The 21,792-nt window shown below is 41.8% G+C and overlaps 1 protein-coding gene and 1 long non-coding RNA gene across 4 annotated transcripts in view; one reads left to right on the forward strand and one right to left on the reverse strand.

Moving 5' to 3' along the window:
* Positions 1-21,792, forward strand: part of SLC44A5 (solute carrier family 44 member 5) — a 181,215-nt gene that overhangs the window by 34,592 nt on the left and 124,831 nt on the right. The gene's annotated exons all lie outside the window — the stretch shown is intronic.
* Positions 1-21,792, reverse strand: part of LOC141992918 (uncharacterized) — a 64,266-nt gene that overhangs the window by 27,861 nt on the left and 14,613 nt on the right. Inside the window, exon 2 of the long non-coding RNA XR_012640690.1 lies at positions 2,102-2,188. This is a non-coding gene — a long non-coding RNA (uncharacterized LOC141992918). The remainder of the gene's footprint in view (positions 1-2,101; positions 2,189-21,792) is intronic.

The following is a 21,792-nucleotide window of genomic DNA, read 5'->3' on the forward strand; positions in this document are numbered from 1 at the left end:
AAGCTGCAACCCTGTGTATAATCTCTTCTTTTGTGCTGCCCTTCATGTTGACTGTATTCATTCTACCCTATACAACAGCTGCATGGCTCTCTAAAGAGCTGTACTACTAGTGGCCAAGCCCTGCCCTGCCCTGATCTGCCCCATGGGGGAGTAGACTGCCTTTAGTGATACAACATTTGTAAGTTCATATTTCTATTGTTTCTAGAAAGCTTTTTTACAGCTTATGATTCTCCTAGCATAAGTTGAGTTGATAGAAAATGTTCCACTTGCACTTCAAGTCCATTGGGCCTATTTCTCTGCTCTCTTGCACTGGGTGTACTCATTCGCACCAGTGCAAAGTGAGCGTAAAATGCTAACAAATCAAGACGGCAACAATTTCACCCATTTCACATTGGGGTAAATGATGTCTCAAGTTGATAAACACTGGAGAAACAGACCCAGTATTGCTCGTCATGTCATCTTTGAAGAATTGCTCTCTGTCATCTTTGTACTTGTAAATCACTATCGGCTGCCCCTCAGCTAGCTGTTCTCCAGTCTACATCTATTTAGCTCTCCTTGTATATTTTACTTTCTGAATCTTTTATTCTGTTAGTTTCCCTTCTTTGAACTCTCTCTCCAGCTTGTGTGGGCAAGGAAGCCAACCTTGATAAGGTGCTTTCTTGCCAGAAATCCTATGTTGCCACAAATATTGTGGGCCGCTAAAGACTTTCAGGAAAGGTGATCAAAATTCAGTGAAGATAGATCAGAGAAAGGGCATTGAGGGGCGGGAAAAGGAAATTATTAAAAGATAAATTTATATCCCCAAAGGAAAGGTGTACTGAACAGCTATCAATACATCAGGATTATAAGCAGCTAGTCTGGTGAACCAAAGAAACACTCAGTTATTTTTGGCAAAGAAATTACCAAAAGTACAGAAAAGTTAATAGGTTACGTATGAATGGAAGAGAGGAAAAATGACAAGAAAAGCAAAGGTGAAGGAGAAGAAACTGACAGTTTTGGGTCCCCCACTACAGAAAGGATGTGGCCAAATTGGAGAGAGTCCAGAAGAGGGCAATGAAATGATTAGGGGGCTGGGGCACATGATTTACGAGGAGAGGCTGAGGAAACTGAGCTTATTTAGCCTGCAGAAGAGAAGAGTGAGGAGGGATTTGATAGCAGCCTTTAACTACCTGAAGGGTGGTTCTAAAGAGAATGGAGCTAGGCTGTTCTCAGTGGTGGCAGATGACTGAACCAGGAGCAATTGTCTCAATTGCAGTGGGGGAGGTCTAGGTTGGATAGTAGGAAAAACTATTTCATTAGGAGGGTGGTGAAGCACTGGAATGGGTTATCTAGGGAGGTGGTGGAATCTCCATCCTTAGAGGTTTTTAAGGCTTGGCTTGACAAAGCCCTGGTAGGGATGATTTAGTTGGGGTTGGTCCTGCTTTGAGCAGGGGGTTGGACTAGATGACCTCTTGAGGTCTCTTCCAACCCTAATCTTCTATGATTCTATGAGTGTTAGAACTCTGATTAGAACCCAAGAATTCCTGACGCTGTCTTCTGCACTAAACTATGTCTCTCTGATTCAGACAGGAAAACGCAGAGATTAGTCAAGGTCAAAGTAGGAAAACACGTAGAAATTTAAGATTTTGTTGAGGGTGTGACAGTACGCCCCATGTTCTTCATAGAGATATTGTTATGATGTGAATATGGCATAACTAAGATGTGTTCTATGCAAGATGGGTCATGTGAGGTATCATTGGAAAGGTTATGATTTCGTGAATATGATTATCCTATTTGTATGCATGTAACATTTCTGTATCTGAAATTAGGAATATTGACTATCTAACAATTACAAGTGGATTTATAACTGGGGAATGCCCACCAGACAGAATGCAATCAGCCTGGATGAGCCATTAGGGAGAACAATAGGACTTGGAAGATGCAAATCTTCCACCTTCCTGAGAAGCTTCCTGGGATGCTGCAAACAACCTTTGACTCCTGGCTGTTTTGACACTGCAGGGTCATGTGATCATGTCACCTGGTACTGGATTCCATCTTGGACTACTAGTATTTTTCCACTAATAGTGGGTGGGAATGAAACTGTGAAACAAAGAATACCCACCATATGTAAATCCTATTTAAGGCAGGGAAGTGAGTTAATCGGGGTCATTCTTCACTGAATCCCTGCCCAGGATGACTGCGGAAACATCTAAGAAACAAAGAAAAAAGAGGGAGAAGAGCTGAGCCCAGGCTGGAAAAAGTGTCTGGCCTATGAAAGAAATGCTAAAACAACATTTAGGGGAGAAATTACTACTTGTAACCAGTTTCTTTAATGTATTAAGCTTAGTTTGTGTGTTTGTTTTATTTGTTCAGTAATTTGCTTTGATCTGTTTGCCATCTCTTATAATCACTTAAGATCTGTCTTTTGTAGCTAATAAACTTGTTTTGTTTTCTCTAAACCTAGTTTGTGGAATTCATAACTGGGGTGGGGGTGAGGGGAAGCTGTGAACATCTTTGTCCATGCTGAGGGAGGGAGCGAATTTAATGAGCTTATGCTGTACAGTTTTCTGTGCAATGCAAGACAATACAATTTTGGCTGTACACTCCAGAGGAGGAGTACACTTGAGTGCTGGGCAATTCCTTAGCTGAGTCTTCCCATGCAGAGCTGATTTTAGTGTCTGTGTCTTTCTGCAGCTGGGTGTGTCCCTACTTGTGTGTGCTGGGGGAAGCTTGAAGGCCTGGCTCAGCAGGACAGTGTAAGGGAACACAGGCTGGTGGAACAAGCAGGCTCAGTGGTACCCCAGTACATTAAGTGGCACCCCGGAATGGGGGGTAACTCATCACAGAGGGATTGTCAGAATGGAATTTTACGATGAGCTTATGTATATTAGAACTTTGTGCATTAGAAAAAAAAGATGCAGTGGATATAATTGTTGTATAGGAAATAGACTGTTGCACAAATGGTTGATCTACTGGGTTGGTAGGCATGGTATATGGAGTGCTTTGCTTAAAGTGTGAGTCTGCTCTGAAATGAGACTGTGCAAAAATGGTACCTCCTTACTGAGCTGATGTACTCCCTGTGTGTACATAGTCATATCTTCAGTGATGAACTAAGTATTCATTATTTTTTACTCCCATGAGCGTGGCAGAACTAACACCACCATTTGAAAGTGAGCTGGATTCTATTCAGGTTCCCAACTCATCAACAGAATGTTCACTAATGCCTGGTCTGCACTTAAAAGTTAGGCCCACATGGCTACATCAGACAGGGGCATGAAAAATCCACATCCTGGAGCACCATAATTTTGCTGACCTAGCACCCAGTGTAGACACAGCTGTGTTGATGATAGAATGCTTCCATCAGTGCAGCTACCATTGCTTGGGGAGGTGGTGATTCTACACTAATGAAAAACCCTCTTCTATTGGCACAGGCTGCATCTATGCTATGGAGTTATGCTGGCATAGCTACAGCAACCCTGCTATGCCATATAGTCTCCATAGTGTAGACATGCCCTAAGTTTCAATTGCAGGGCTAAATTCTTCCCTGGCTACATCTTTGCAACCCTAGTCCTATGGGTTTAACAATGGGCAGAACTTGGTGTGTAAATTGATTGATTGTGTACAGGTCAGAGCAAACCCAGCTTAATATTTTTTCAGGTCCCAAGCTGCACAATGGGCAGGTAGAAGAAACATCTTTTTACTAGTAAGCTGAAGAAATGTGATGGGGAAGCCACTAAGCAACAATAAAACATGGAACCTAACAATGCAATTTTTTCAGTCATCTTTCAGAAAAGAATTGGCTTAGACATGGCAAACTGAGTGACCTGTTTTATTAATGTTGATGGAATATATGGGCCCAGAGAGTCAAAGGGGTTATCATGACCCTAGGACTGCCCAACATTAAACAGTTTTAAACATGGCTCAGGCTTACGATACGGAGATCTCAGCCTGCTTAGTATCAGAGGGGTAGCCATGTTAGTCTGGATCTGTAAAAGCAGCAAAGAGTCCTGTGGCACCTTACAGACGTATTGGAGCATAAGATTTCGTGGGTGAATACCCACTTCGTCGGATGCATCCAATGCTTATGCTCCAATAAGTCTGTTAGTCTATAAGGTGCCACAGGACTCTTTGCAGCCTGCTTAATATCATCGAAAATATACCATTAAACACCTTTTTTATCCTTTTTATTCAAGATGGGGGGGGCGTGGAAATCAGCTAAAGCATTTGAAATGTAAAGGATTAAGACTTTTATTTTAACCATATCCCTTCTTCCCTTTCACTTTATCTGGAGAGAGGTTTTGTTTGTTTGTTTTTCTAAATAAGGAAAACCCCTTTGTTTGACAGTCTTTTAGATGATATTGAAGATGGTAATAAGTGTCTTTTGGGAAAAAGAGAAAAAGTTAGTTGAGATGGGCTGGAGATGTTTTTGTTAACGCCTGATCCCATTTCCTCAAAGGTAAAACAAGACCAACTCATACAAAAGGGGAAAAGAGAACAGCAAAGACAGAAAGTGCAGCTTCTGTCTCTGGTGTTGACTTTTACTTCAGTCTCACTGTTGGAAAACCACAAGCATAGCACATGGTTTAGTCAGCCAGTCTGAGACCTCACAAATGTGTACCAGCATCAGGCTGTTTAGGACGTTGCTTTTAGCTGTTTTTGGTTTTTTTGTTACAGGTTTACAGCAGTGTTGCAAAATATACGGTGTTTGCTGGCTAAACCACTCTTATTAAACAGAAAACAAAAGGAAAGAGATAGAAAAGTGAAAAAATAAGGTAGGGAAGGAAAAGAATGTGGGGGGAGGGAGAGGGAACAACAAAGTCTCAAATCCAGTTTGGGTGTTTAGGATTTATCCAGAACAGGTAGAGGTGTCATCTGGGTCCTTCTGTCTGGCCCAGTCAGGACATCTTTCAGGATTAGGACAATGAAAGCCCAGTGGTATCACAGTGGATCCCATGGTCCCAGGAGATGGCAAGAGTGGTACCCACGATGGTAAAGCTTTCTCCTTGCCCTTCTTTCAGTTAGCAATTGTTGCATTTGCTTCTCCAATTTTTCCCATAAGACTTTTCTTTTAAGGACCCCAAAAGGGAGTGATGGACGGAACAGCTGATCCCCTCATTATTTTGTTCACCAATTAGGCCTAATTTCCTATGCACCAATTCTGGCTTATTAATTTTTGGTCCCACGTCTTTCTTGTTTACCAGGCATGATCTGTAAAAAGAGTCCTTGAATTATACCAGTAGGCCTTTTTGTATGGACTAATTCAGTGTTTATCTCCCTTTTGCACCTTTTCCCGTCAACAGTTACTTTTGTGGGCTGTTGTGACATTTTATGAACTGTCACTTACTTCTTACAATTGAGCTCACAATTAAAGTAAATTTGTAGGCCCAATTATTACAACAGATCCCTCTGGCCAGTTAGGAGAGGTGTTAATGGACTCCAAATGGTCCTTGGCCAGAATTATAGTGACCATAACAAGATGCTTCAAAGTTGTTAGTGGAGCTTGTAAAATATAGAAAAAAAGATATGTGGCAACTGCAGAACTGCAACAGGAAATGTGAGGTTTTGCAGAGAAGGAATGGGAAGGAAGTCAATGGGAGTTAGGTGCCTAAATACCTTTGAGGATTTGGGTGTAAGAGGTTAGATAAGTATTTAGAAAACAGATTGAGGAATACAACTGCCTAGTTTTTATAATAGATACATTTCATTGCTGAAAAGAATGACACAGAAAAGCAAGGCAGATGGGAAAAACCCATAATTGAGACATGATTTTAGTAGTTCTTTGTAAATGTTGGGCACGGTCCTTGTAAAAATCATTTCTCCTTGTTCTCACATGGCCTGATTTTCAGGGGGCTAAAAACCTACAACTCCCTTAGAAATCACTGGGAGCTGTAAATGCTCTATACCTCTGGAAATCAGGCCACTTGTCCCCAACATCACATGTACAGCTTCACCTAGGATAGCATGAACTATACTGTCAGCTGCTTTTGTTCTGAACTGAAAGCTCAACTCTGGAGAAATTTTGCTGAGTCATAATTCACTGATTTACTCCCTGGCATTCTTCCCATGCAGAGAGGAACACTTCAAAGCAATCTTGGGCAGGCAGCAATATGGTCTTCAAAGAGCACATTTAAGGTTTTTTTTAAAAAATTATATTTTAGATGGTTGAGACTGTTAATGCTAAAAAATTTAAAGGTTTTGTATCCTACTGCTCTGTTAAAATATTTCTGTGGCACTTGCATGAGGCTCAGAATTTGTTATAGATGCCAGAGGTAAGCACAGTGGTTTTCAAACTGTGGGTCACGACCCAGAACTCGGTCACGGAATGGAAGTTCACTGGGTCGTGGCGGCTTGGTCAGCACCGCCGACTGGACCGTTAAAAGTCCTATCAGCGGTGCTGCCCAGCTAAGGCAGGCTAGTCCTTATCTGTTTCGACACTGCGCTGCACCTCGGAAGCAGCCAGCAGCAGGTCTGGCTCCTAGGCAGGGGGGCCAGGGCTCCACGCACCGCCCCAAGCACTGGCTCCACACTCCTGGCTAATGGGAGCTGGGGAAGGGGGGAGCGGTGCCTGCGGGCAAGAGCCACGTGTAGCCGCTTGCGTGTTTCCGCCTAGGATCTGGACCTGCTGCTGGCTGTTTCCGGGGTGCAGCGTGGTCCGCAGTGCCAGGACAGGCCGGAAGCCTGCCTCTGCACCCCCACTGTGCCGCTGACCAGGAGCTGTCCAAGGTAAGCTCGTGCCCCAACCCCACGCCCCAATCCCATTCCCCAGCCCTGAGCCCCCCCCAAACCTGGATCCCCTTCCTGCACCCCAAACTCTCATCCCCAGCCCGATTCCAGAGCCTGCACCCCCAGCCCAGAGCCCTGACCCTCTCCCATACCCCAACCCCCTGCCCTAGCCCAGAGCCCCTTCCCACATGCTGAATCCCTCATTCCCAGCCGCAGCCCTCACCCCCGCACCTCAACCCTGTGCCCCAGCCCTGAGTCCCTCCCACACCCCAAACCCCTCACCCCCAGCTCCGTTGGGTCGCAGGCATCAACAATTTTCTTCAGCTGGGTCATCAGAAAAAAGTTTGAAAACCACTGACCTATTTTTTTTTTCACATTTCACATTTTTTTCACATTCATACACATTTTTTTTCCTGTACCAACATTTCTTAGTTACAGGTGGGCTATGGAGCTTCATATCTCTCAGCTGTGCTTTATTACTTGACCACGCTGCCTTTTGTGGGCTGGGGGCCAAGGGCTCTTGGATTCTCATTAAGGTTCTGCCACTGACTCAACACCTGCCTTGAGAAGACACTTAATATCTCTGTGTGTCTGCAAAATGAGGGTCACAGTAGTTACCTAATATGGAGGTTGGGGGTATTAATTAGTGAGGGCCAGATCCTGAGGTGAATTAAGGTAGTGCAGCACCACTAAGTTAATGAACCTACTCTGATTTACACCATCTGAGGAGCTGGCCGAGAAGATCTAAGGACACCAGGTATTAATTATTATTATTGAACTAGATTTACCTCTGTCCCAAGCAAACCTGAAGTCAGAAAAGCTGGTACATAGAGAAATAAATTTATGCATTTACAAGCCCTTTGAGTCCAAAGGGCATTAATTCAGTGAGTTTAGGTGGTGTCAATTGTTAAGGCAGATTGAACAAGAGGGGAGCCTGTACCAAGCCTGGGAGAGGAGAGAAAGCTCTCCTTCTACTTATAGCAGAGAAGAGGGAGCTTTGCCCCTTCTCTCCACACCTCATCCCTTTAAACTCTTGGCAGAGTTTCTGTTAACAAACGTCGCTTGGGATTTCCACTGCAGGGCAGTTGTAACTTCTGTCAGACTCCAAAAGAGCTAGCTGAATGGAGCCAGCCACTAATGTTACACTCACCACCTACCCTGATCATGGGTCCTTCCTAATCGCAAAGTGACTCACTGCCCCTTCCCTTTCACCCAGTGAGCAACTGCATCCTCCTCCCATGGAGCATGCTTTTCACCACCAGACCCCTCTTCCAAAGTGGGATTTTCAAAACACTGAATGGAGTTAGGTGCCCACCTCCCATTGAAAGACCATGGGAGTGAGATGTCCCATTCGCTAAGGTGCTTTTGCAAATCTCAGAGTCTACGCTAGCTAATGTAAGCGTAACGAGGGTGAATCTGGCCCTTGGTGTTTCTCACTGTTACGATCTGCTGTTTAACATTGGGGATAATAATAAACAATGTTAATAAATAAAAATCTAATGCTATAGAGAACTTTAAACATACGACAAAAAACTTAATTCCCACATCACTTCAAGCTTCCTGCTCTCGCTCTCTAAGAATATTTTTGTGCTATGCTCTTTTTCATTCATTTTAAAGGGTAGCATCTCCCATTTGAGTTTTTGCAGAGTGGGAACTATGGAGAGGATAGGTTAAATCACAAATGAACTAAATAGAGGGAGCAGGTTGTCTTTGTCACAGTCGCTTTTAGTGCTAATCACTGTCAGAGTGGGATTTAAACCCCCCCCTTGAAATTCAGAAAAAAAAAAACTGCTGCAGTGGCAGGTAATTTTAAAATTACACGGCCTGCCCCACTGGCTTAGTTATGTGCCTAATGGCGGAGAGAGTTAAACCAAGTCCAATTATCAGCAGCACCAGACCCTGTCCTACATTATCAGAACTGTGGGATATCTTCCAAGAACATACTGCAGAGATGTAGGAGGGAATATGTGTACTGTATGTTAAAACTCAGTAATTTAGAATTTCTGTGTCTCATTTCTTTCCTTTTGTTTTTTCTTTCTGGACCCAGCTCTCCTTTTTTGTTCTCATTAATGTGTGCCTCTGCATGTCTGCTTCTTTTATAGGGCAGCTACACCACTTTTAGTGGTTCTCTGTCACCTCTCATTTTCCCTTCTCTCTTCCTACTCTCCCACCCCTTTCTGGCTGGCTCTGTCTTTTACCCTTTCCCATTTTTTGGATCCTTGTTCCCCTCTATTGTTCTCTTTTCTCATGTTGGCTCCTTTCTTCTGTAGCTGTCCTGTTTCCCCACTTCCCTTCTCTGGTTCCCTCTCATGCACCTCCCACTCCTTTCTGAGTACACAGCTCTGTTCTGTGAGCCAATAAGTTTCATTGTGCAGCCCACAATAGCAAGTCGCAAGTGACATTGGACAGCTAAAGAGTGGAGGCAGCTACTGATGGATCAGCAACCAGGAAAAGGTATACATCGTTGGGGGCACAAGGGGCAGGGTCTCAAAATAAATAAATAAATAAAAAGGCATCCCTGCTCAAGAAAGTCCATGCCCTGGGTACCTTAATTGATAGGAACTCTGAGCTGTGAAAAATGCCCACAAGTTTGAATATGTTCTAGCCAAAGGTGTTAGGGTGGCTGGGGTTGATAGTTTGACCTTTCTATTTGCCTGGTATTAGCCTCATTTGTAACTAGGGTTATGAAAACCCTGCAAGGTTCAGTTTATGAAGAGGGTCAGAAGTGAGGGAGGCTGATGTGGAGTTGGCAAGTCACTGAAACAGCCACAGATCATGTGTGCCAAACCTTAGTAAGCCTGAGCTAAAATTTGTGAAGTGGTACAAGGCTCATTTTCAGTGGTTTTTTACCTGATGTGAATGTTTTTGCTTAGTACTGGTTGTGTCAAGGGGTCTGATGAAAAACTCCTTTCAGAGGCTCACACTCTGATGGGCAGCAGCAGACATTTCTTCCTTCCTATCCCCAGATTTTCTTATTGTTGCTTCCAGCCTCTAATAGCCTGGGGAACAAAGGACTCAAATTCTGATCCACTGCATGGTACTGCAGGTCCTCTGTCAAGCCACTGAACTGCATGTTGCTTACTAAGGGACTGAAAACACTCATAATGCTAACATAGGTTTGTTTTCCAGTGAGATCACTGCTCCTCTTTAGCCAGGCAAAAGCTATTTTACAGATGATAAAACCTGTAACTCTAGTTCTGTCTGTCAAACTGTGCACATAGAAGTTTTAGACCTACCTAGTGTACTGCCTGCGATTTATACTAATACTTTGGGCTCTTCTTTCTAGATGAATGCAGTTTGTTTGGTTCAGTATATTTACTTCAAGGCCAATCAGCCTTTATTCATAATCAGACAGTTAAATCAAAAGTCTGTAGTTGTTTTTGTCACACACATACTGAAATGAACTGCTTAGTTATTACAATCAGTGTGTTTTTTGCATTCATATGTGAGCGTTTGCAAATACAAATTACCTAATTAGGTACTGTAAAAAATAATCCAGCTCCAAATCAAACTCCTGTTAGTAGAGGAAAGAGATTAATGTGTTTATCTTACATCAGAGAGGAAGCAAAGGAGAGAGAGAGAATTCTTTTGCCATATTTTGGTATTGCTTTAGAGACTACGTGCACATTCCCTGTGTCACATGATAATTGGTGTTGTTAATTCTTCACATGCCAGCTGCACTGACTCATCTTGAAATATAACACATCCATAGAGATTGCTGTTACTCTCGAAGTCTTGGTGTGATGGGCAGCTGTTGTCTGGAAAGCAAGAATGCGAAGAGCAGATCCGGCCCCCAAGTGCATAGAGATCAGTGTCTAGGCAGTATCAGGCAATCTAGGTGTCCTCTAAAGAATTACAGCTGGAAGCTTTCAGCTCTATCAAGGAAAACAGGCAGCACTAGAGAAAACAAACTAGTTCCAGTAAAGTACCTCGGTGTTACTTGTAATATGGGGCTGGGTGGTACAGCAGTTAGAAGAAGGAATGGTGTCTTTTTGACTCTGCTCTCAATCCAGCAGAGTATTTAAGCACATCTGTAACTTCAGTGGGACTACTCGTGCTTAAAGTTACATGCTGTACTGGAGCTGGGTCCCTGTCACTAGCTTGCTGCTGACCTTGGGCAAGTTGCTTGGTTTCTTTGTGTCTCAGTTTCCCTGGGAAACGATAACAATGCTTATCTACCTGTGTGTATTAAGACCCTTTGAAACTGTCACATGAAGTGGGGCATACAAATGCAAATTATTAGTAATAATATCAGTTAAGAGCTTTTATTTGAATGAAACAAATTTCAGACTCTGAAGAATACCAGGGATCCTTTTCATTTTATGAAAAGACAGTAAAGGCAGAGAACCTGATGGGGAAAATTATTATTTTTTCCCATGTCGGCCCTTTTGTATGTATTTAATGGAAGATAACACTTGCTGCAGTGTTCTGAACTCACTTGTAAAATTTAGAAGGCATCCATTAATACTAAGCGGATTCTTCCCTGAGAGTTAAGATTTGTGAAAGCTCTGGGATTAATGAATGTTGTCAGCAGAGAAACAGATGCTAGAGATCCAGGGGTAACAACAAAAACAGGCTTATTTTGGTATGGTTTAGTTTATGTTGATTTAGGATAAACTGTAATAATCCACTCTTAAACCAGAGTAAGAGTGAGTGTCCACACAGGGATTGGCATTGATTTAACTAAATTGGTGTAAAAACTGATATAAGTTAAACCGGTACAACTTTCCTGTAGACAAGAGGAGGTGAGACTCCATGCTTAGCTCATGGCTGCCCAGAAGGAACTGGCATTATGCTCACAGAACCAGAGGAGGAGATGCACAGAAAAGTCACAAAGGGGTTGGGCTCTAACAGAGACAAACCCCAGACAGTACAGACAACTAGACTGTTACTGCAGTGAACATTTGAATGAAGATAATGGTGTCATCTGAATGCACATGGACAATGACTAATACAACTTTAGGGTTAACTATGGGGTGATTTCACCACGATTCCTTGGGATATACTTGCTAATCACTTTTGTACTCCCTGACTAGCTCTAATTGTTATCTAGGGTTTGAATATCACCATGTCAGTTGCTAACACGTTTCTTTTAAAAAAGCAACTATGCTAAAATATTCTATTCTACTACTGTCTAGGCTTCTCTGCCAACTGCTAAGCTGCATATTGCTGCTGTGTTAATGTTTCTATCCAAATTACACTGATGATCCAGTTGTCTGAAATGGGTGTAAGGATCCAAAGGTGCACATCTAGAACCCAGGGTTGTGGGAGCCCTGGATCTCTGACATTCCCTCCTCGCCACCAAGGGAGGTGTGCAAACCACCATCTCACTAAAACTGGGAAGCCAGGCCCCACAGGAAGTTGTATCAGCACAACCCAGACCTGCGGCCGACTGAATAGCCCACACTGCTAGTTAAGCCAGGAAGTGACCTGGCTGGGCTGTCCGAACAACTCTGCAGACTTCCTCCTTCTGCTGCTACCACCATGTTGGACCCTGTTCTTGCCTAATCAAACCCTGTTCCTGATTCCTGTTCTGCTCCTGCTTCATGTCTGATCTTTGCCTCTCTCCGGTTCCTGCCTTTTCACCTTGCTCCTGATGATCAGCTCTGACTCTGGCTCAACCCTTGGCATGTGGTATCAGACCCAGGCTCTGATCCTTAGCTTTGATTTCTGGTCCAGACTCTAGGTCAACCTCCTGGCTCTGGTGCCTGGCAGCTGACTCTCGCTCTGACCCCTCTCTTTTGTTCCCTGACCTGGACCCCTGCACTGCCCATTAGATCAGACTTCCTACGTCGTGGTTTCTAATACTGAAATTGTACATGCTCTGACCACAGTGATCTACAGAGCTGGAAAAACAAAGGATTTACGCTCCAATTTCAATGAATACCTTTCCTTACAACTCTCATGCACAGAATGGCAAGTCATAGTTCTGGTGCGTCGAAGTGCTTTATATTTTAGTAGGAAATGAAAAGGACTTTTGACTTGTATCAAACTGTTGTTTTCTTGGACATAGAAAATCTTTCTGTTGGGGAGTGGCTTTGAGTGGGTTTTATTCATTTATTAAGTCAAATCTTAATGGCCCAGATCTTTGACTGCAGCCAACGAGTGCACAGCACAGCCCAAGCAGGACTGATCCGGAAATGTCTCTAAGCCACCGTTGTGCCTCCCCAGTCCTGAGCAAGTTGTGTACCAGCCTGGTCCCTCAGTGTAAGTAAGCCTATAGGCTGCTCTAACTTGTCCTGACTACAAGGGGCAGATACAGTGGTGGTCGATCACTGGAGCGTAGGGAAGTCCCTGTCATGTCCCTTTTCTCCTGGTCGTGCCCGTAGGATTGTTGTACGGATAGGGGATGGCATAACCATTGCAACATAGCTTTATGCCATTGGAGCATCCCCCTACAGTAAGGTTAATTTCCTGTCATTAGCATGCTTTAGGTCTGGTGTCTACTGATAGAGCAGCAAAAGGAGGCTGTAATATGGGGAGAATGTGAGCTGAAATCTTTGAGAGAATATTCTTCTGATTGATGTGAGGGGCTTTGCATATGTGACTACGAATTCTCTGTTTGCTCTCAAATTTTTCTGAAAAACATTTTGTGCTGAGGTACACTCTGCAATTCCTTCTGAAAAAGATAGAAACTGGCCTGGGTATCTAAAGGCAGGATTGGCTCCTTAATGTACTGTACCTTGGTTGTAATATGCACTTCAGCTTTTTAGTGTCTCTTAGATGCTGTTATGAAGCTAATTATGATACCTTATTTGGTTTTTTTAGCTTCTTAAACTGATTACAGAGAGTATTACATCTAATTGAATGCTGGGTTTATTCATATACTGTACCATGTGTTAAAGAAATGTGATTCTTCTGCATCTCTATGGGTGGATGGAATTATGAAATCCTTTTAGCTTGTATATTCTTCAGGGCATGGACTCTGTTTTCCTTTGTGTTTGTACAACACATTGTGGGTGCTATAATTATACAAATCAATAACAATCCTGCTATCTATTATAATTAAGAATATTTTATAAATCTTTATTTGTTAGTTTTCATAGACTGAGGTATCTACAGATACTACAGACAACCACCATTCATTTATCTTATTCCAACTTGAGCTTCCAAGATGCTCTTCTTTCCTGGTTCTCTTCCTAGCTTGCTGATTGCTCCTGTAGAGTTTTTTCTCTCTATGTTGCATCTAGGTTTTCTGTCTCTTTCTCTAGATCCTCCAGGGCCTAGCTTGATCCCCTCAATTTCTATCTTAACACTCATCGTCCGAGTGAGTTTATCTGCTCTTTCAGTTTCATGAACCACTTTTTATTCTCTTGACTGTCTGTCAAGGTTCCTTCCCCACTCTGAACTCTAGGGTACAGATGAGGGGACCTGCATGAAAAACCCCCTAAGCTTATTTTTACCAGTTTAGGTTAAAACTTCCCCAAGGTACAAACTATTTTACCTTTTGTCCCTGGACTTTATTGCTGCCACCACCAAGCATCTAACAAATACAACCAGGAAAGAGCCCACTTGGAAACGTCTTTCCCCCAAAAATCACCCCAAGCCCTACACCCCCTTTCCTGGGGAAGGCTTGATAAAAATCCTCACCAATTTGCATAGGTGAACACAGACCCAAACCCTTGGATCTTAAGAACAAGGAAAAAGCAATCAGGTTCTTAAAAGAAGAATTTTAATTGAAGAAAAAGTAAAAGAATCCCCTCTGTAAAAATCAGTTTTTACATGGTAAATGTAAATGGCAAATACCTTACAGGGTAATCAGATTCAAAACATAGAGAATCCCTCTAGGCAAAACCTTAAGTTACAAAAAGACACAAAAACAGGAATATACATTCCACTCAGCACAACTTATTTTATCAGCCATTTAAACAAAACAGAATCTAATGCATATCTAACTAGATTGCTTATTAACTCTTTACAGGAGTTCTGACCTGCATTCCTGCTCTGGTACCAGCAAAAGCAACACAGACAGAGAGAACCCTTTGTTTCTCCCGCCTCCAGCTTTGAAAGTATCTTGTCTCCTCGTTGGTCCTTTTGGTCAGGTGCCAGCGAGGTTGTCTTAGCTTCTTAACCCTTTACAGGTGAAAGTTTTTTCCCTCTGGCCAGGAGGGATTTAAAGGTGTTTACCTTCCCTTTATATTTATGACACTGTCACATCTAGATCTCTGACATTGGGCCTAGATCCTCATCCCAACTAAGGGCCTAGTTCAAAGCCTATTCAAGTTAATAGACTTCAACTAATGTCAATAGGCTGTGGCTCACACCCTCAGTCCTCTTTGTGCCACTCTATGGCTGTCTACATCATGGGGTAATGTGCTCTGTGGAGGTGTGATTTCTAAAGCTTGCTAACGTGTTGCACATTAACTGGTTCAAAAAAAATCAACCCAGTGATTGAAGCACCCCAAAATTAGTGGAGACTTTTGCATGTTTTATCCTTAATCTCTGTCTCTGTTCCCTCTCTATAAAATAGGAATAATGAAACCTCTCTGCCTCATAGGGCACTCGTGAAGATCCATTCACAAATGTTTGTGAGATACTCAGGTAGTGCTGTGAGGAGAGTCATGGGAAAGCCCACGGGGAAATTAGTAATTCAGTGCAGCAGATAAGACTTGGGACCATGCATTTAGGGCCCAGTTGAGAAACTTAAGTGCATGTTCAAGTATGTACTTTAAAATTAAGTATCTTCTTAAAGTGCTTTCCTGAATTGCATTGTAAATGAATATTGCAACAGCCGCCTCCTTCACTGAGTACCATCCCTCTGATGAACTAAATGAAGCAGGGTCTTGGGTGGGGGGGGGGGAATAGTATGTTAATATTATGTACTTAAAGATGGTATTTAATGCATGTGCATAAGGAAGGCTGAATTAAAATTGCAGAGGCAACCTTAATTCTGACATTCCCTAATTTTCAGTGCTTGGCTTTTTAACCTGAAGTGTGTTTTGGAGGGGAGGGGTTGGTATGGGATTTATATACATATACATTGTGTGTGTGTTTATAAATATTATAAACAAGTCAATTGATTTTTCTTAGTAAGTCTAATTTTATTAAGTGTTCCTTCAGACACTAGCAGCATGATTCATTGGCATCTGTTTCTCGGAGCCATGGCCTCTGACTAAGACAACAATTGATCAGATGGGAGAATTATTTAACAGGGCCTTTACTTAATGACTTCTGCTGTAAGTTTTATCTCTTGCCAGAAGAGCCATGTTGTGCAATGCAGCTTCTTGGTTACTGTCAGGAATGTGCCCAGAGCCTGAATGACACTTAGGGAGCACTGACACAGCACACCCGTACCATGCAGGGGATCTAGTCCTAACAGAGGTTGGTGGTGCCTGCATGGCAGGACTACACTGTGTTATACCCATGGGTGGTAACACTGTTCCATAATGAGGTTATAACACTCTTTGATCTTGCCTAGTGGGACAGGACCAAGTGAGGTTCCAAGACATACCTCCAGTGTAGTAAAGTCTGGGCCTTTGGGTTGAGGTTTTTGACTGGAACACCTAATACATTTTTCTACCTTGTATTTCACTTCAGATACAGATGGCTTCTGAAATATGTAAGTGTTAAAGTACATTTACCTTAAAATTTACAGATGAAGGAAAAGGAGAAGATATGAAATGAGTTCAGGCAAAAATAGTAGGTCATGCTTTTAATTAGTAAATTGAATTACATGCTTTGAATTACTGCATAGAATTAATAAGCATAATAGGAAAAATTGAGTATTTCTCTCTGTTTCTCATATTTGGGTGTTGCAACTTTACTCCAAATGCTATTTAAAGATGTACAGTATGTTGGAAATAGACATTAGACTTTGGCATCCATTTGTCCAGATACAAAGGAAAATGTGTTTGTAATGTTTTAATTCTGTGTGCATTGAGTTTAACAAAAAACAGACATTTGGGGAAATAATTAAACTGGAAATAAATAAACATAAATAAACAGTATCATTCACAGCTGTACTGAAGCTCTAACTTGAACCCTTCTGCAAAATAAAGTCACAGGGTGCTAAAAAGGAGTTGCCTGACAGCAATCCATTTGGTGTGCTCACATAAATAAAGTTCCTCCTCTTCCCAAGTGGTGTCAGGATTGGGGATCTGGATATTTATCTGTTTCTTAAAGATAATATGCCTTTGTAGTATTCCACTGTGAAGGTCCATTTTTATTGTATCTCAGTGACTTCCAGAGCAAATCTGCTCAGTTTAAAAAGGAAATATTTTAAAGGGATAGATATTTTATATCACTTACAGCCCTGATATAAATATATCACTGACAGAACTGTGATCTGAGAGTCAAACTGGGTCCACTGCTTCCTGCACATATTCATTAGTAATAAAGCAGACCAGATCAGACCCTCCCTTACACTTGTGTAACTTTATTTCTTCCTGTTAGTTCCCCAATGATACCTGTAGCAGGTTTGCACATGTGTAACTCATTGGCACTTAGTAAGCCATTGTCTTTGCATATACATCTACCAGGTTTTATATTAGAATTGGAAAGGGTACAGAGAAGGGCAACAAAAATGATTAGGGGAAATCGAACAGCTTCCAGATGAGGGGAGATTAAAAAGACTGGGACTGTTCAGCTTGGAAAAGAGACTACTAAGGTTGGGAGATATGATAGAGGTCTATAAAATCATGATTGGCGTGGAGAAAGTTAATAAGGAAGTGTTATTTGCCCCTTCCCATAACACAAGAATCAGGGGGTCACCCAATGAAATTAATAGGCAGCAGGTTTGAAACAAATGAAAGGAAGTACTTCATACAACACACAGTCAACCTGTGGAACTCATTGCCAGGTGATATTGTGAAGGCCAAAACAATAACTAGGTTCAAAGACTAATTAGATAAGTTCCTGGAGGATAGGTCTATCAATGGCTACGAGCCAAGATGGTCAGAGATGTAACCCCATGCTCTGGGTGTCCTAAGCGTCTCTCTGCCAGAAGCTGGGAGTGGACAACAGGGGATGGATTACTTGATGTTTGCCCTGTTCTGTTTATTCCCTCTGAAGCATCTGGCACCAGGCTCTCCCAGAAGCCAGGATACAGGGCTAAATGGACCAAATCTGACCCAGTATGGCCATTCTTATGTTCTTAAGAAGTATTACTGTCCAGCTTACTTTCAGCTCTTCAGCGCTGATAGGAGTGAAAACTTACTGTTGTAACTGAAGTTGGTAATTATGACTCTAACATACATAAGGTCTTCAGAACAGGTCTGTTGATTAAGAAAGCTCCTTTTTTACACAGTGGATCCATGCTTTCAGATGTAATTAAAACTCAGTAAAATGCTGAGGACAGCAAAAGATTAAACAACTGTAGATTTATATGCAGTTATGTTAAAGTTTTATCCCTCCCACACATTTCTGTTTAGGAAGAGTAGAATTGTAGTTAAAAAAGAAAAGAAAGGAAAAAGGCTGGCTGGTTGATCTAGTGTTCTCTAGATTGTAAAATTAAAATTGGATGGTCTTTAAACGTACAGGTAACTTTCAAGGAAGTAAGTAGAATTTATTTTGCCTACATTTGTTATTGACTATTTATTTCAGGAGCAAACACATTTTTCTATTGCCAGGATTTCTGATGATCAGACTTGCATTGACTCTCTTAACCCCTCATATCTGATACAAAATAAAACATCTCAGTGACTGTTCTGTCACTCCTTGTTTCCATGGATACTCTCTTTGAATGCAGTTATAATTAGCATGCTGCAGCCACAGTAGTTTGTCCTCTGAAAGAAATAAGAATGTCCTACGGAGGATACGCTGAACTGTCAATGCCAGCACACTTAAACTTAGGTAATTTCTTTGAACTGTGAGGTCAAGCTAGTAAAAAGTGTTCTGGGGCTTAGGAGTTTGGGTGAAATGTTAAACAAACCAGCTAGAGCCAGATAGACCAGCTACAGTTGTTGGCAATACTTGTAAATGTGATTTGGTGCCTTAAAGAAGATAGGATCAATCTGAACCCCATGTTCCCTTTGTGTGTCCCCTGGACTCTGTGAATGGCAGTTTTTGGGAATTATGTTCTGTTAGGGCTTCTGCAGTGGTGAAATAGCGATGAATAGTGCAAGACTACATTACAATGTAGCTAGATCATTTAAACAATCTCAGCTATTAAAATATATAGCTGTACAACTAAATTACTGTTGCATGACTGCTGAAAAATATTTACCAAAGTTTCAGAAAGTACAATTCGCCTTAATATTTTATTTATAGGCAATTTCTGGGTGCTCAACATGATAGTGAGTACCTCAAAACACCCCTCTGAGGTAAAGTATTATCTCTGTCTGTTAAATAGGGAAATTGAGGCACAGGGCAATTAAGTGACTTGCCCAGTTCATGCAGAGGAAGTGTGTGGAGGAGCAGGGAACAGATTCCAGATCTGTTGACTACTAGTTATGTATCTTAACCATATGACAATCCTTCTGCACAGAAGGCCCAGTACTGTAAGATTCTGAATGCTCTCAGCTCCCACTGAGGTAAATGGTAGTGAGGGCCCTCAGCGTGCCAGTCCATAGCAGATCTGCTGTAGCAGAGCAAAAGCTTTGGGAACCAGAAAAGGGCAAGCCTGAGGTTTATACTTCCTGAGTCATTTTCTTAAAGAGCAAGATCAGTTGCTTCTAACACAAGGTATGGTCAGAATTGGTTTTACTTTTCTGCACGGATCAGACATTTCTTCCATCTTTCCTTGAAATTACCCCGTGTATATTGATGGCTATATGAGTACAAGTTCCTCTCTAAGAACTCCCACTCTTTATTATTAAAAAGAGCTGACAGAATTGTAGGAGTTCTTGAGACAGCTGAAGTTTGTCAACTATCATGTTGGGCCAAATTCAGCTCCCATTAAGTCAGTGGCATGGCTGTCATTTACTCCAGTGGGAACAGATCCGAGCCCAATGTCTCATCTTTTAGAACTGAAGTAGAAATATATCCTTTACATTAAATCCACCATCAGCTACAAAAGAAACGAGACCATTACTGTAGAACACTTGATATGCAAATATGTAAACAGCATTATCAAGAATAAAGCATATTAAACTAAAAGATAAAGTGCTTATGACAATGGTCTGACTAACTTTTAAGGTCCAGATGCTCAGTCTGTGTAAATCTATGCTGACTTACACCAACTGAGCATCTGACCCTAAATCTCCGTAGAGAAGCTAAAGGTTGAATAGGCCTCAACTCTAGAGTGGTCATTCCAGATCATGTTGGGATCATATTGTTTGGACAGAGTGGGATAGCTTTCACTGCAGCTGCCTTTGTTGTCCCTTTTAAGTGGCTAAATAGAGGACTTCAGTCTCTAGGGCTTCCAAAACCACTACATTTTTCTTTTTAAAGAAAGAAAAATAATTAAAAAATATTCAAGAGCATAGAATTATTTATTTTATATTCCCTCTCGCCTTTTTAATAGCAATAAAACTTCCTTAGCTTGTCAGCCAGTCCTTAATGTATACTGAAGCACCAGCTCTCTAAAATACCTTTTAGCTCTCTAAAAGGACTTTTCTTGCTGTTTCCAAAGAATAATATTGTATTACGTAATTAGAGTCATGAGGAATTGTAAACATTCACTTTACTTAACACATGCTGTAATTTCAAAAGGGCTTGGGTGGAAGTAATCTTTCGAAATACTGCAACACGCATGCGAAATAAAATAACTCGCATAGGGGCAGATTTGAGTAAATTGTTTCAGAACAGTATACCAAGGTCTTTGGGACCTGAACTCATTGTGTGTGTTTGAGCAATGAATCACATAATGGGGCCTCCATCTTAGCTTGGGTCTCTAGGTACTTCCATAATAAAATGAAACAAAGCAAAAATAACTAAATGAGCCAGAAAGTTTGTCCAAAGAGGGCGGAATTGGTTGTAACATTCTCATTTAATTAAGTCCTTAGTCATAACTGCCAAACGGGATTTTAGATTATATTTTAAAATGTCGTATTGGGGGTTTGTTAATTAATGGCTTTTGCTGTGAGCACTCCAGTGAACCAGTAAACAGATTGTATAATAAATATATAATATAATGTTTGGTCTTAATGACATGGAACAGCAATGAGCTAAGCTCTAATTCATACTACTGTATTTCTTCAGAAACACTGAACAAGTCCTAGTCGATATTTCTTTAGAGATAACTAGGTGCAGTCTGTTTGTGTGAAATTACACAAACTTAATTAAACCAGTGGGCATTTCATGAACAAATTAAACAAGTTTAGGGCCAAATTTTACTCTTAGCTAAACAGGTTTAAATCTGTAGCAAGTCAGTGGCATTCATGCATAACTATATCTAGAAGCAGAATCTGGCCTTGAGTGTTAAACTAGATATGGGCTTGAATCTAAACCCCTCCTCATTTTAGGGTTGCCAATCCTCCAGAATTGTCCTGGAGTCTCCAGGAATTAAAGATTAATCTTTAATTAAAGATTCCATCATGTGATGAAACATCCAGGAATACATCCAACCAAAACTGGCAACCTGACCTCAGCTTTTGATATGGAATTAAAACTCAGTGGCTTGGAGCCCATCACTGGTCATAAACACAGTGAAGTTTGTATGAAGTGAGTCTTTGGCTGGCAGGAAGAAAAGTGTTTGACCCTTTAAGGGCTCCCTGTGAAACTGGTAGTATAGGGGGAGGAAGGAGAAAGTTTACCTGGACAGAGTTGGATAGAAGCAAGAAGCTGTTGGACCTGATTTGGTGGGGTGAGATGGCACTCCCCTTTGAGCTGACTGGAAGGGGGGATGGTATTTGTACCGTGTGCGGTTCCAGAGAAACCTCTTTCAGCTGGACCAGGTTGGCAGCACCCACCCTCCCACCGATGAAGTCTAAAAAAGGATTGGGTTCCTTCATGATCCACTATGGGCATCACGCTAGTCTCCTGTTTTTCCTTAGGGTCTGGGAAGGAATTTTGCCCTCACTGCCAGATTGGCTGAGATGCGATTGTTTTGGGTTTTTTTGCATTCCCGACAGTGAGTTTGGGACCCGGTGGCATGGGGCTGGGGGTTTAGGTTATAAAGTTGCAATTTTGTACATGAAGCTTGTGGTGGATGTCTAGTGTAGGTACTCGGTATGGAAGGGCTACCACTACTGGATATAATGGATTGGAAAA

Source organism: Natator depressus, chromosome 8 (assembly GCF_965152275.1).
Source record: "Natator depressus isolate rNatDep1 chromosome 8, rNatDep2.hap1, whole genome shotgun sequence".
In the NCBI taxonomy this organism is placed as follows: Eukaryota; Metazoa; Chordata; order Testudines; family Cheloniidae; genus Natator; species Natator depressus.